The 15,327-nt window shown below is 32.0% G+C and overlaps 1 long non-coding RNA gene across 1 annotated transcript in view; it reads right to left on the bottom strand.

Moving 5' to 3' along the window:
- Positions 1–1,872: 1,872 nt before the first annotated feature.
- LOC141584882 (uncharacterized) overlaps positions 1,873–15,327 on the bottom strand; it is a 434,671-nt gene continuing 421,216 nt past the window's right edge. The window contains exon 4 of the long non-coding RNA XR_012518155.1: positions 1,873–4,494. This is a non-coding gene — a long non-coding RNA (uncharacterized LOC141584882). The remainder of the gene's footprint in view (positions 4,495–15,327) is intronic.

A 15,327-nucleotide genomic window follows, 5' to 3' on the forward strand; every position in this document is an offset into this window, starting at 1 on the left:
AAAATGGCAGATAGCCTTAACAATTAAACTATTTTCAAATTTCAAAACTAAAAATAACAATGAGATTTGAGGCAAAATAAGGACCAAGTAGTAAAATAAAATCCCAAAGTGTTAATATACAGATAAGCATGCTATGTGAGCTTACCAGCATAATTGATAGAATCACTACTCCACTTAAATGCTGTAGTCAAAGGATGATTTGCATAGCAAATAAAAGAGAAGTATAGACAAAATTTTAAAAAGAAAAGTAAAATGTATATAGGGACAACAAAAGTTTATTTAAATCTCAGTTCTTAAAATTCTAAATTTATTTGTTACATAATATAAATTCATTCACATGAAGAGTTTATCTTGTAGTATTCCATCACATATTTTGTAAATCAGGTTGTTAAGTCCCTGATTTGACCCAATGACCAACATTAAACACATCTCAGTGCAAGGACACATGGGGCATAATTGGGTAACATGGAAAAAAAATATTTGGCTCCCATCCCTTAAAAGGCTTAAACAATTTAGCCAAGTATTACCTGAGATAAATGTTTTCAATATATTAATACAGAAATCAAGTAAAAATTTACTTTTTACAAATGTTTTATTCTGTTTGCTCTTTTATAGCATTTCTATATTTTGAAATTTGGGGGAGGATTTCTTTAACTTTAAAGTTCAGTGGTATATGTGCGTGTTTGTATTTAGGTAAACTTGTGTCATGGTGGGTTGTTACAGTGATTATTTTTTTCACACAGGTATTACGTGTAATACCCATTAGTTATATTTCCTGATCCTTTCCCTCCTTCCACCCTTCACCTTCTCATATGACCCAGTGTGTGTTGTTCTCCTTTATGTGTCCATGTGCTCTCATCATTTGGCTTCCACTTCTAAGTGAGAACAGGCAGTATTTGGTTTTTCATTCCTGCATTAGCTTGCTAAGGATAATGGCCTACATCTCCATCCATGTTACTGCAAAGGACATAATCTTGTTCTTTTTTATGGCTGCATAGTATTCCATTATGTATATGTACCACATTTTTATCTATCTAGACTATCACTGATGGGCATTTAAGTTGATTCCATGTCACTGCTATTGTGAATAGTGCTTAAATGAACATATTTGTGCATGTGTCTTTATAATGGAATGATTTATATTTCTTTGGGCATATACCCAGTAACGGGATTGCTGGATCAAATACTATTTCTGTCTTTAGGTCTTTGAGGAATGACCATACTGTCTTCCACAATGATCAAATTAATTTACACTTCCACCAATACCGTATAAGGGTTCCCTTTTCTCTGAAACCTGACCAGCATCGTTTTTTGTTTTTTTTTTTTTTTTTTTTTTGTCTTTTTAATAATGGCCATCTGACTGGTATGAGATGGTATCTCATTTCAGGTTTTATTTGCATTTGTCTGATGATCAGTGATATTGAGCTTTTATTTCATATGATTATTGGCCACATATATGTCTTCTTTTGAAAAGTGTCTGTTTATGCCATTTGCACACTTTCTTTTTTTTTAAGTTTTTATTTTTTATTTTTTATTGCATTTTAGGTTTTGGGGTACATGTGAAGAATCTTGCATGTTCTTCACATTTGCCCACTTTCTAATGTGTTTTTTTTTTCTTTTAAATTTGTTTAATTTTCTTATAGATGCTGGATAAATAGATTACTACTTATACTGTTTGTAGCCTAAAATCCTCCTGAAGAAACAACCAGAATTTCTTTCTTTGCTATATTTTTTCCACTTACTAAGACATTTATCTTGCAAAAACTATGTATTGAATGAGTAGTAAATAAATGACTAAAAGTCCATTCTTTAACAAATACTTCATTAGAAATTCCTACAAGAAAGATTATAAAACAGTAAGTGCATATGAATTAAAACATAACAATGACATTAAATGAGAAGATTCAACTAAAACAAAATACTACTTTATGACTCCATTTATGTAAAGTTTATAAACAGGAAACTGCATGATATCAGATGTTAGGATATAACCATCTCTTGGGAAGGATGGTTAATAGAAGAAACCACTGTGGGGTGGCTGGAAAGCCAGTGATATTCTGCTTCTTGATGTGATGCTGGCTATCTAAGTGTCTTCAAGTTAGTGTCAAAAACCCATCAAGATGTGACCTGTGTACTTTTTTGTATGTATGCTATCTTCAAAAAATAAAATTCAGAAATAATACCTAATTACCTAGTGGAAAAAATAAAAAAAAAAAACAATAGACCATTTGACTATTTCTCTTTTTTATTTTTTTGGTAATGGAAAATTGTAAATAAATATTTTGTCAAAAGTTTTGAAGACACTCATATTCTCTTAGCAGTTTAGCTTTCATGAGAGATTTGCAAGAGAAAGAGGTACATCATCAGTGATTATCAAACCGCAGATCCTACAGAACAGAAATGTACTTGAGCATGACAATCTTCACAGCAGACTAACTTCTATTTTCCCAATTCTCAGCGTTGTCCTCAAATTCCAATTGTGCTACCAACTTAAAAGTAGATTTCTCTGTTCCCTCAGCTATTGGCTATGAATTTAGCATATCTTTTTACAACATCTCATCCCCAAGAGATATTCAATGTATTCCCAAAACACAGAAACAACTGACACATTATCCAGTAGACATGACTAGTAGACTGATCTATCATTTTTTCTAAAATACTCCTCTTCGGTTTGAAAAACATGTTGGTTTACTCAGACACTGAGTGGTGAATTTTTATCTCTGGTCAAGCCACAGTCTTGGCTCCTCTTCTATTCTGGAATAGCATCTATGTTATTGGAACCACTGATTAACAACTGTCCATAATCTTTCCTAAAGATAGATGTCCTGTAAGTATGCTCTGGAATCAATCCCATGATGAATAGCTGGTTCCTCCTACATGGATATGTTGAAAAGTCCATAGTGTAGATGTGTGAGTCTTTAAATAGGAATCCACAGTACACAAAATCACAAAACAAAAACCATGAATCATGCTAAATGGAAACACTGACATCAGTATAACAACTGTGAATATCAACTCTCTCTATTTTTATGTATGCATTTGCAATTATTTTTGAATCATAATATACTATACTGATTGATTGGCACTACCCAACCTTTTCCTACCAAACCCTAAAACTACTAATCAGAGATAACTGGTGAACCTCGTCTCATCAAATTATGTCCTGTTTTTAAAGGGAAAAGAATAGTTTAATAAACTCATGGTGATTCAACTTATTTTCTATAGGGTTTAAACTAATAATATAATTCATTGTAAAGAGTTAAAATATACAGGCTCAGAAACTTTGTACATGTGTTAGACCCTGTGTAAGTGTATGTATTTGTGATGTGGAAAATAGTAATAACAATGATTACTATTATTTTACCACACTTTACATGAATGTTGTCAGAAACAATACAGTTAGAATAATTCAAAGCATATCAATCACATAAAATATTAGCAAACTGTAGAAAGTATGTAACAATGTTATGTCCATTTATTACTGAGAGACAAGAGTAGAAATCGAAAGTAGTGGTTTAGAGATATGAAAGGTAGAATACGTCAGTCTAACATACATCCAATTGGAGTTCTCTGAGAAAATGTGGAGTGAAAATATTTGAAGAAATATTACCTAATAATTTCCAGAATTGATGAAAGATACTAATTATCATATGGAGAGCTATAACAAATCCCGAAAAAGAAATGTACCCCTAGACACATGAAGATAAAAATGTATAAAATCTTGAAAAATTATTAAAGCAATTAGAAAGGAAACATACAGTATTTATATGATTCCAGGCTGAAGACTGACTTCATATATCAATTTAGAAGCAAAAAACATAGTGGAATAATATCTTTAAATAACTGAAAAACAAAACTGTCAACCTCAAATTCCATACTCATTAGAACTACCTGTCAAGAATGAAAATGTGATAGATATGAAAAGCTCATGACATTTATTCAACCTTACTTCTTGTGTGTCTCCTTGTGACACGAAGTGGAAAAAGCTAAATAAAAAATACATATCCCGGATTCCCTAGTAGCAAGTGTTTCAGATGTGACTTGAGATTAATCAAGAGCACATACACATGCTGTAAAAGGTAGAAATGACGTTCAAGCTTGATCTTTTCCTCTCCTGTTGATTTTGGCAAATACAGTTCTGGAGGCATTGTATTTTGTTTTCACTTTTTTAATTTTTGTATTTTCCCTAGTTGTTTGACTGTTTCTGTAGAAAAAGTAGTAAAACTTTGAGTTGATCCCTAGCATAATGGAAGGTAATCAGTAACATTTGAGGGAATTCATACTTTGCTAAAACGATTTGGCAAGAATGGTGTGACCCTGGAGTCAGTAGTTGTAGTGACCATTTCCAGATCTCTGAACAATAATTAAAGTTATATATTTCTGGAATCAATCTTGTCCTCTGATTGCAGTAGTCATTCCTGAAAGTCCAGTTGAGAGAGCACTCTTCCAAGGCATCTTATAAGCACATATTTCCCGATAGCAAGTCCCTTTCTCCTTAAAAAAAAAAAAAAAAAAAAAAGTTAAAAAACCCCTCAAGTGTGTTCTATTATTTGCCATGGAGAGAATCAAGACTGAAGAATAATTTACAGAGTATCATCTGTAGGAAAAATTCAAGAAGCTTAATCAACATAAAACTCCAGCCTCTGTAAAAGAGAAGAGAGACTGGGCAGAAAATGCATTGGGATAAATGTCAAACTGTTGCAAATTTGATAAAAACTATAAATATAGTTTACATACTGAGCCAAAAAACTCAATGAACAGAAAGCAAATAATAATAAAGAAAACTATATCAAATCGCATAATCATCAAATTGCTTAAAAATCAGTGATAAGAAGATTCTCTTAGAAGCTGCCAGAATAAAAAGACATGTTATTTACAGAAGAGCAAAGATGACAATGACAGAAGACTTCCATTTGGAAATGATGGAATCCGGAAGAGAGTTGAGCAACATCTTTAGAATCAGAAAGAAAAAACAAAACGGCCTAGAAATCTATAAACACTGAAAATAGCTTTCAAACTGAAATGATAAAAGGATTTGTAAGGCATTGAAAATTTGAAATAATTTGTCACCAATAAACATTCACCAAAAAATTATAAACCAAGGTTTTCAACATAAGAAATATGAAACTAAATGGGAAGTGTCATCTATATAAATGATAAAGAACACTATTTTATTTTAATGGATAGCTATAAAAGATACATGTTTATTATTTTTTTATTTTGAAATAACTGAATTTACAGGAAGTTGTGAAACATGTACAGGAAATTATTATGTGTCACACTTACTATACCTCATCTCCATAATTGTAATCTCCTAGTCTTCTTGCTTTAAAAATGTAACATATTATGTGTCACACTGACTATCCCTCATCTCCATAATTGTAATCTCCTAGTCTTCTTGCTTTAAAAATGTAACATAAGTGAAATCACATAATATACAGCCTTCCGAAAATATTTTTCTACCCTTTAAGTTTGTTTTCAAACAATACAACTTAATTGAGGTTTATGTTAATTGTCATATGCATGAACAGTTTGTTCCTTTTCATTGCTGAGCAGTATTCCATATTATGGAATTGTGATTATTAAATGTATGTGTCAATTGGCCATGGGGTTCCCACATTAAATGCTTTTCAGTGTATCTATGTTAATATTTCCAGATGAGATTAGAATATGAATTGTTGAATTTAATAAAATAGATGGTCCTCCCAATTTGAGCAGGCATCATCCATTCATTGAGAGCCTACATAGAACAAAAGATTAAGAACAAAATAATTCACTCTTTTTTGTCTCGGGTTCTCAGATTTCAGATATTGACTTGATTACACCACCAGCTTTTCCAAATCTCCCTCTTGTAGATGGAAGATTATTAGAATGATGATGCCCATAATTATCATAATCATGTGATCAAATTCAATTTCTCTCTAAATGTCTCTCTGTGTGTGTATTTGTGTGTGTGTATGTGCCTATGTATAAAATATATACTACTAATTCTATTTATATGAAGAACCCCAAATAATACAAGATACAGTAACATTTCTTTAGCAACTAATACAGTGGTGGACATTTGAGTAAGTTTTCAGTGTTGGGTTATTATCAATAGACCTGCTGTGAACATTTGCATGTAGGTTTCTGTGGGAATATGTTTTTATTTTTCTGCGGTAAATGTCAACTAGTACAATTTCTAAGTCATATTCTAAAGCCATTTGTAGTTTTAAAATAATTGTTAACATGTTTCATAGAACAGATATGCTATTTTGCATTCATACCAAAAATGTGAGTGATTCAGTTTCTCCAGATTATTGCAAGCATTTGATGTTATTACTATTTCACATTTTAACCATTCTGATAGTGTGTGGTGATATATTACTGTGGTTTTAATTTTCATTTCCTCAATAGCTAATGAAGTAGAACAACTTTTCATGTAATTATTTTAATCTCTTTACTACTTTTGGAGTAGATTAACAAAACTAAAAATGGTTTATTAAAAATTATAACAAAATAAGCGAACTTTGGGTAAAACTAATAAAGCAAGATTGTAGAAGGCAAAACCTTAGAGAAATAAAATGTTGACACAGCTATAAATAAATACAGAAAACCTAAAAAAGTAAGAGAATAATAAAATTTAAGTTTGTGCTACTTAGTGGGAAAACTTAGACATTACAAACAATTTTCTAGGAAGCAATAACAACTAATCAGACTCAGGAGAAAAGAAAATATGAATAGGTTTAGTGAAAACAAAATCATACAATGGAGATACTACTACGTACCCACTAGTATAATCAGAAATAAATAATCAGATAATAACATGTTGGTAAGGAAGTGCCAAAATTAGAGCCCTCATACACTGCTGGGTGGGAATATATAATTGTACATCTGCTTTAGAAGACAATTTAACAAATGTTAAGTTAGTAAAATATAAGGTTTTCATATAATCTAAAAATTCCATTCTTAGGTATAATTACTAGAGAAATGAAGGTACATGAAGAAGCTTGCACATGAATGTTTACAGAAGCATTATTTATTATGGCCAAAAAGTGGAAACAACTCAAATGCTCATAAGTCAATCTGTATATTCTTTTCAGTAAAGTATCTATGTCTTTTTTCCACTATCTATTCAGTTTATTTAACTTTTAATTAAAGATTTTTTTTATGTTCTAGATAGAAGACCTTTGTCAGATATATATTTGCAAATGCTTTATTCCAGTCAGTACTTGGTTTTTAATCCTCTTAGAGATGTTCATACAGCAGAAGTTGTTAATTTTAATCAAGTCCAAGATACGTATTTTTTTCTTTCATGGATTGTATTTTCTTGTCATCTGAAGAACTCTTTATCCAATTCTAGGTCCTACAGAATTTTTTCCTATGTTTTCATAAAGGTTTAGATTTATGCTTTATATTTAAATCCATAGTCCAACATGAGTTAATTTTTGTAAAAGAGTGAAGCTCAGGTAAAAGATTATTATTTGTTCTGTTTTTCTTTCTTTCTTTTTTCTTTCTTTCTCTTTCTTTCTTTTTCTTTCTTTCTTTTTCTTTCTTTCTTTCCTTTCTTCCTTCTTTCTTTCTTTCTTCTTTGTCTTTCTTTTTCTTTCTTCTTTCTTAAAGATTTTGGTTTTTTTAATACTTAAATATTTTTTTTTTGTAATACTTCTGGGGTAAATGTGTAGATCCTGCAGGCTTGTTACATAGGTATACACATGCCATGGCAGTGGTTTGCTGCATCCATTGCCCTGTCATGGTATTTCTCCTAATTCTATCCCTCCCCAATACCCCCACCCCCTGCAATGCCTCCCCTAGCCCCCCACCCCCCAGGCCCCAGTGTATGATGTTTCCCTCTCAGTGTCCATGTGTTCTCATTGTTCAACACCCACTTATGAGTGAAAATATGCAGTGTTTGGTTTTTTGTTCTTGTGTCAGTTTGCTGAGAATGATGGTTTCCAGTTTCATCCATGTTCCTGAGAAGTACATGAACTCATCGTTTTTTATAGCTGCATAGTATTCCATGATGTATATGTGCCACATTTCCTTTATCCAGTCTATCATTAATTGGTATTAATGATTTTTTATGGGTTCTCTGTTTTGTGGTTGCTGCTGCCTATAGATGCCAAATTGCTACAGTATCAGGTATCAAAAAGACTACTCTATCTCGATTGAATTGGCTTTATGCCTTTTTGAGAAATTGATTAGGCATATTTTGTGGCTTTATTTCTGTTTTCTTATTTTAATTTTCTTACAAAGAAAATTGCATACAACAAAAATAATAACAGAATTATTAGATTTTTAATACACATAAAGGTAAAATGTGTGACAAAAATTGCTCAAAGACTAAGGGAAAAATTAAAATATTTTGTTGAAAATAATTATTTTTACAAAACATGGTAAAATAGTAACAGAAGGTCCCAGTGCTTTGGGAGACTGAGGCAGGTAGATCACCTAAGGTCAGGAGTTAGAGACCAGCCTAACATGGAGAAACTCCATCTTTACTAAAAATACAAAATTAGCAGGGCATGGTGGCATATACCTGTAATCCCAGCTACTCTGGAGGCTGAGGAAGGAGAATCGCTTGAACATGGGAGGCAGAGGTTGTGATGAGCCAAGATCATGCTATTGCACTCCAGCCTGGGCAACAAGAGCAAAACTTTGTCCCCCCCCCAAAAAATGCCAGAAAGATTATACTGTGAAAAATATAATCTATACATCATGAAGAAGCTGTTAAAATTTAAATACAAAGTTTCTCCTATTAAGTCAACAAAGGAGATTAAAAGGGAATAAACAAACTTTAATTATCTAAAAAGAAAGTGAAAGAAAAGGTAAAATTGACAGGAAAGTGGCATACAAATAATAATATGGTAGATTTAAGCCCACTTATATCAACAATTATATTAAATGTAAATGGTTTACACAATCCAATTAAAAGTCAACTATTTTCAGATTAAATAAAAATGTATGACCAACTGTATGCAACCTAAAAGAAATCAGTTGAAATATAGAAAGAAAATGTCAAGTAAAAAGGTAGTACAAGGTATATCACACTGTCATAAATAAAAATGAATAGGGACTATATATTAATGTATATTTGGAGTAAAGAATATTATCAGAGAAAAGAACACTCATTATATAACAAGAAACAGGTCTGTTACTTAAAAGGACAAATAGGCCTGGTGGTGACAAAATGTCTCAGCAATTGCTTGTCCATAAAGGATTTTCTTTCTTCTTTGCTTATGAAGATTAGTTTGGCTGGATATGAAATTCTAGGTTGAAAGTTCTTTTCTTTAAGGATGTTGAATATTGGCCCCCACTCTCTTCGGGCTTGTAGGGTTTCTGCTGAGAGATCTGCTATGAATGGGACCTAATTAAACTCCAGAGCTTCTGTACAACAAAAGAAATAATTGTTAGAGTGAACTGGCAACCAACAGAATAGGAAAAAATTTTTGCAATCTCCCCAACTGACAAAGGCCTAATATTCAGAATTTACAAAGAACTTAAACTTACAAGAAAGAAAAAAAACCATCAAAAAGTGGGATAAGGATATAAACAGACACTTTTTAAAAGAAGATATTTATGCAGCCAACAAACACATGAAAAAAAAAAAATCTCATCATCACTGGTCATTAGAGAGATGCAAATCAAAACTACATTGAGATAGTATTTCATGCCAGTTAGAATGGTGATCATTAAAAAATCTGGAGACAACAGATGCTGGAGAGGATGTGGAGAAATAGAAACACTTTTACACTGTTGGTGGGAGTGTAAATTAGTTCAACCATTGTAGAAGACAGTGTGGCCATTACTCAAGAACCTAAAAATAGAAGTTCCATTTGACCTAGCAATCCCATTACTGGGTATATACCCAAAGGATTATACATCATTCTATTATAAAGACACATGCACACATATGTTCATTGCCACACTGTTTGCAATAGCAAAGACCTGGAAACAACCCAAATGACCATCGACAATAGACTGGACAAAAAAAATGAGGCACATATATACCATGGAATACTACGCAGCCTTAAAAAACAATGAGTTCATGTTCTTTGTAGGGAGATGGATGAATCTGGAAACCATCATTCTCAGCAAAGTGACACAAGAACAGAAAATCAAATACCGCATGTTCTCACACATTGGTGGGTGTTGAACAATAAGAACACATGAATAAAGGGAAGCAAGCATGACAAACTGGGGTCTATTGGGGAGGGCCAAGGGAGGGACAGTGGCAGGAGGGTGGGGAGGTCGGGGAGGATTAACACGTGGAGAAATGCCAGATGTAGGTGACGGGGGATGGAGGCAACAAACCACATTGCCATGTGTGTACCTATGCAACAATGCTGCATGATCTGCACATGTATCCCAGAACCTAAAGTACAATTAAAAAAAAAAAAAAAGAGGACAAACAATTCTAAATATTTTTGGATTTAATAACAGAGATTCAAACGCTGACAAAAAATGTGAATAAAATGCTCGACTAGAAACATTCAAAACAGTCAGTGATGGCAAAACAATTTTCCTTATGACAAACAGAAGTAGACGGAAATTTTCTAGAATACACAAAACTAAAAAAACACAATTAACCAACTTTACGTAATGGACATTTACAGGGCACTTCATACAGCAGTAGCAAAACATTCTTTTCAGGTACCACAAAACATTTGCCATCCTTGGCCATAGAACATACAACATTGGATTTTAAGAGTAAATGCATCCTCAGTATGCTTTTTGACCAAAATAAAATATAATTAAAAATTCAGTACAGAAATACATCTCTTACAGCTTCAACTATTTGGAATCCAAATTAGACATTTCTAAATAAAAAATAAAATAGAGATGGGCAGATACTTAATGGGTCAAAGAAAATGATCAAAATAAAAATTTGAAAATATTTTTCAGTGAATTACAATTGTTGTCCCATGACAAAATGTGTGCAGTTCAGCTACTACAGTGTTCAGGGGAAAATGTATATACTAAAAAAATAAGATAGTTAGATAAGCAACGAGCTAAACTTCTCTCCAAAAAGCTAGCAAAAGAAAAATCCAAAGAAAGTAATGTAACCAAGAAATCGAAAACATTAAGAAAATAATTCCACAAAATTAGAAGCTTAGTTTTTTAAACATAAAATGATAAACACCCAACTAAACTGATTAAGGGGAAAAAGTAAAGAATGGATTGAAATTATAAAAAATGCAAATGTTGCCATTATTTCATATTCCACATGTTAAAAGGTTAAAAAGGCTCATTATGAACTCTATGCCAATAAACCTGACAATTTGAAAAACACAACTTATCAAAATTGATATTAAAAAAGCCAAAATTCGAGTAGCTCTCTACTTACTAATTTATTAAATAAATTCAAACCTTCCCATTGAGACAGCTCCAGGAGCAGAGGGTTTCACTGGTAAAATTTTTCAAACATTTAAGAAATAATACAATCTTACACAAACTATTCCAGAGGATAAAAAAAGTTAGAATACCTCAGTACGCATTTTATGAGCTGGCAAACTAGGTATCAAAATCCCTAAGGAATATTGCAAAAAAGGAAATTTACAGGTCAGTATCTCCCGGGAATAAATACACCAAAAAACCTCAATGTAATATAAATTATTATAATCTATTTTTAAATAAATATTATATCCTATTAGCATTAAGTAAAAATTATGTAAATAAACAAATGTTCATTCCAGGAACATAAAACTGGAATAAAACTCATGAATACCATATGCCATGTTAACAGAATAAAGAGAAAAAATATATCAGTATCTCAATAAGTGTAGAAAAATCATTTGATAAACTCCAATATCTATTTATTAAATAACAACAAAGAACGCTCTCAGAAAACCAGGAATAAAATATTTTCAGTCTAGTAAGAAGAATATGCAAAAAAAAAAAGAAAGTAATAGACAAACAAACAATAAGAACTCCAGGAGAAAATACAATAAAACATTGAATGTTTTCTTTTGCAGGCTGAAAACAAGGTAAAAATGCTCATCACCTCAAATTCTATTAAATATATTATTAGAGGTAATGTAGTAAATGGTCAGTGCAACAGAGAAAATGCAAAAAGGCAATAAAATAAAACATATGAGAAAGGCTGGGCATAGTGGCTCACACCTGTAATCCTGGCACTTTGGTAGGCTGAGGGGGTGTGGATCACCGGAGGTCAGGAGTTCAAGACTAGCCTGGCCTACATGGTGAAACCTCATCTCCACTAAAAATAAAAATTAAAAAATTAGCCAGCCATTGTGTTGCACACCTGTGATTCCATATAATAGGGAGGCTGAGACACCAGAATCACTTAAACCCAAGAAGCAGAGACTGCAGTAAGCCAAGATCCCACCACTGTACTCCAGCCTGGGTGACAGAACGAGACAGTCTCAAAAAAAATAATAAAATATGAGAAAGAAATAAAAATTACCATTATTTAAAGATGACATATTTATGCACACACAAAAATAAAATGATTCTGAAAATAAACTGTTAGAAATAATAATAATTTCTGAATAAAATTTTAATATGAAAAAATCAATTGTATTTCTAGAGATTAGTGTCACCCAATTGTTTATAAAGTTTACAGGCATTATTTTCAATAGTACCAAAGATAGGAAAACCTCAGGATAAATCTAGTGAAAGAAATATAAGACATATAAGCATCAAAACCTATAAATATTACTTAGAAAATTACAGAATATTTAAACAAGTTGAAGAATATATCATATACCCTGTTAAGCTGGAAGACACAATATTATAAAGAGTCAATTCTCTCCCAATTTTATTCATAAATAAATGTAATGCAATCTTAATTAAATCCCGCCAGGACTTTAAGCAAAAATTTGCCACTAATTATAAGGATTAGCCATGAAAATGACCTGGGATAACCAAGATGATCTTAGAAAAGGATAGCAAAACTAAAAGACTTACAGTATTAAATATCAAGAATTATTTAAAGCTAAAATGTCTAAGACAATGTGATATCTATGCAAGAATCGAATGGAAGAGAGTAAGTAGCCCAGACACAGATAGAAACATAACAACACTTTATTTTCAACCTAGATGCTACTGAAATTTGGCATGAAAAGGACAGTCCTTTAATTGGCACTTCTTGCTCCACTGAATATTATATTTAAAAATAAACTATTTGGCTTCTACTTTACAGCATACAGAAAAGTTAATTACATATAGAATAAAACATAAATTGGGAGGTGAAATGTGGCAGGAAGTTAAACTGGAAACGTGAAAAAAATGTGAAAATCATGTTTTTGCTAAAATTTCAAGGAAAGGTATAAATTCTTATTTTTTCAAAATTTATAACCCCTAATAAAATATAAATAGGTATTACATTTAACATAGGTGTCTGAGAATCTATATTTACTACATATACCCTTATTAACATGCTAAAATAGAAAATCATTCCTTGACACAATGGCCCAAGACTGAAACTCCCAAAATGGGACTGCAAAGACCTTTATTTTCAAAAATGATACAAATCTTTATTAAGATTTGTATCATTTTTGACAATAAAATTTTCATGTATATTTCCTTGGGCAATACCTTTAAACCTAACAAGTTTAATTTCATCTCATCGCACTTTAAGGAGGAGCATATCCAGTCTTTGTGTTTTATCTCTTAGTTGTAAAACTTGTAGTCTTAACACAAGAGGACACAAAGAAAACAAGCAAGTGGATGAGTGAAAGAAGGCAAGAAACAGAGAAGAAAAAGGAGAAATAAATAAAGGGAGAGAAAGAGGGTGAGAAAAAATTGTTAAGTAGCAGAGTTCCTCTTAGGTAAAAAGAATAGTTTGTATTTAGGAATCCACTTTACCAGTTATATGTATTAATTCAGGTAAGGCCCTTTGTGAATAGTGTTTATAGGATGTGATCAGAAATCAATGAAGTTAAAATATTTTAAATAATTTTTTGATGGACTAGAGTGAAATATATAGCAAAACTGAGGCATTATAAAGAAGTATGAGAAGCTAAGAAGAAATTTTGAAGCTGGAGCAATTTTACTTACTATTTCATTAATTTATTTATTTGTATATCTTCTTTTTAAAAATGACATATAACAGTTGTACATATTTTGGGGTGAACATATAATATTTTGATAAATGTATACAACGTGTAATGATCAAATCAGCATAATTGGAGTATCCATCACCTCAAAGATTTATCTTTTCTTTGTGTTGGGAACATGACAAGTATTTTCTTCTAGGTATTTTGAAATACACAATAAAGTATTATTAACTATGGTTTCCCTACTATACTATCAAATAGCAGAACTAATTCCTTCAAATTGTATTTTTGTAGCCATAACAAGCTTCTCTTCATCATCTCCCCTTGCTTGCTATGTTGATATGCAATTTGCATGGGGTGTTCAGTAAAGTTTCATATACTCACAAATGTCCTGTTCAGGTAGTATTTGGAGAAAATCAAGGGAAATGAGAATATCATGTCTCATTGGTGCATGACCGAGAGAAGAGAGAAAAAAAATGAAATTAAGATAGGCAGGTCACTGAGAAGAGAAGGGAGAAACCAATATAAACGTGGAAAATTTGCAAAAATGTATGGAAGATCACTGTACTTTCACAGGATCGGGGGAGGAAAGTTCAAACCAATTTTCTTTAAATATCAAAGGACTGGGTGACCTTTGATACTTTAGCTGCAATATAACTAGAAGGTAGAATAAAGAGTAGAAGCAAATGACCTCTAAGGCTTCATCCAACTCCAAAATGCTTTGATTCTAAGAGAAGCATATGACTGTTTAGCAACATATCAAAGACTTGCCAGTGTGACTGTGGTTTGGGCCAATTATTGCGTTTATTTATGGTTTGGGAACTTCATTTAAGGCTTGAGGTACAACACTAAAATAACTCAAGTTCAAAGAAATAACAGTGACATTGACATTTCACACGATCAGCAAGTCTTTCAGGGAGTTACAGAATGGCAACATTTATAAGTAAGGGATTAGCAGAGAAAACTGTCCCCAAAGCCTCATTACAGAGTAAATCAAACCTGACCTGCTGGCCCAATGTTGTGTCACATCAGGAGAAAGACCAAACCACTAAAAATGGCAAAGACAGCGAAACCCTTATTGCTTCTTTAGGGTAAAATAGAAAGAGAGAAATAAAAAGGCTAAACCAAGCCATTCTGCAATTTCTTAAAAGTGAGAGGCCCTACGTACTGCCAGTTTTTCGATCAGATTACCCAAGATAGTCTGGAGTTAATTATCAAATGCAAAAATCAATGTCTGCTTATTAACTCTGAACCAAGAAGTTTTAAATGTTTGTCATAAAACTCAGAGTCTAGTTACCATAGTCAAAAGTCCAGTGATAAGCAAAAG

The sequence above is a fragment of the Saimiri boliviensis genome, chromosome 6 (genome assembly GCF_048565385.1).
Source record: "Saimiri boliviensis isolate mSaiBol1 chromosome 6, mSaiBol1.pri, whole genome shotgun sequence".
In the NCBI taxonomy this organism is placed as follows: domain Eukaryota; kingdom Metazoa; phylum Chordata; class Mammalia; order Primates; family Cebidae; genus Saimiri; species Saimiri boliviensis.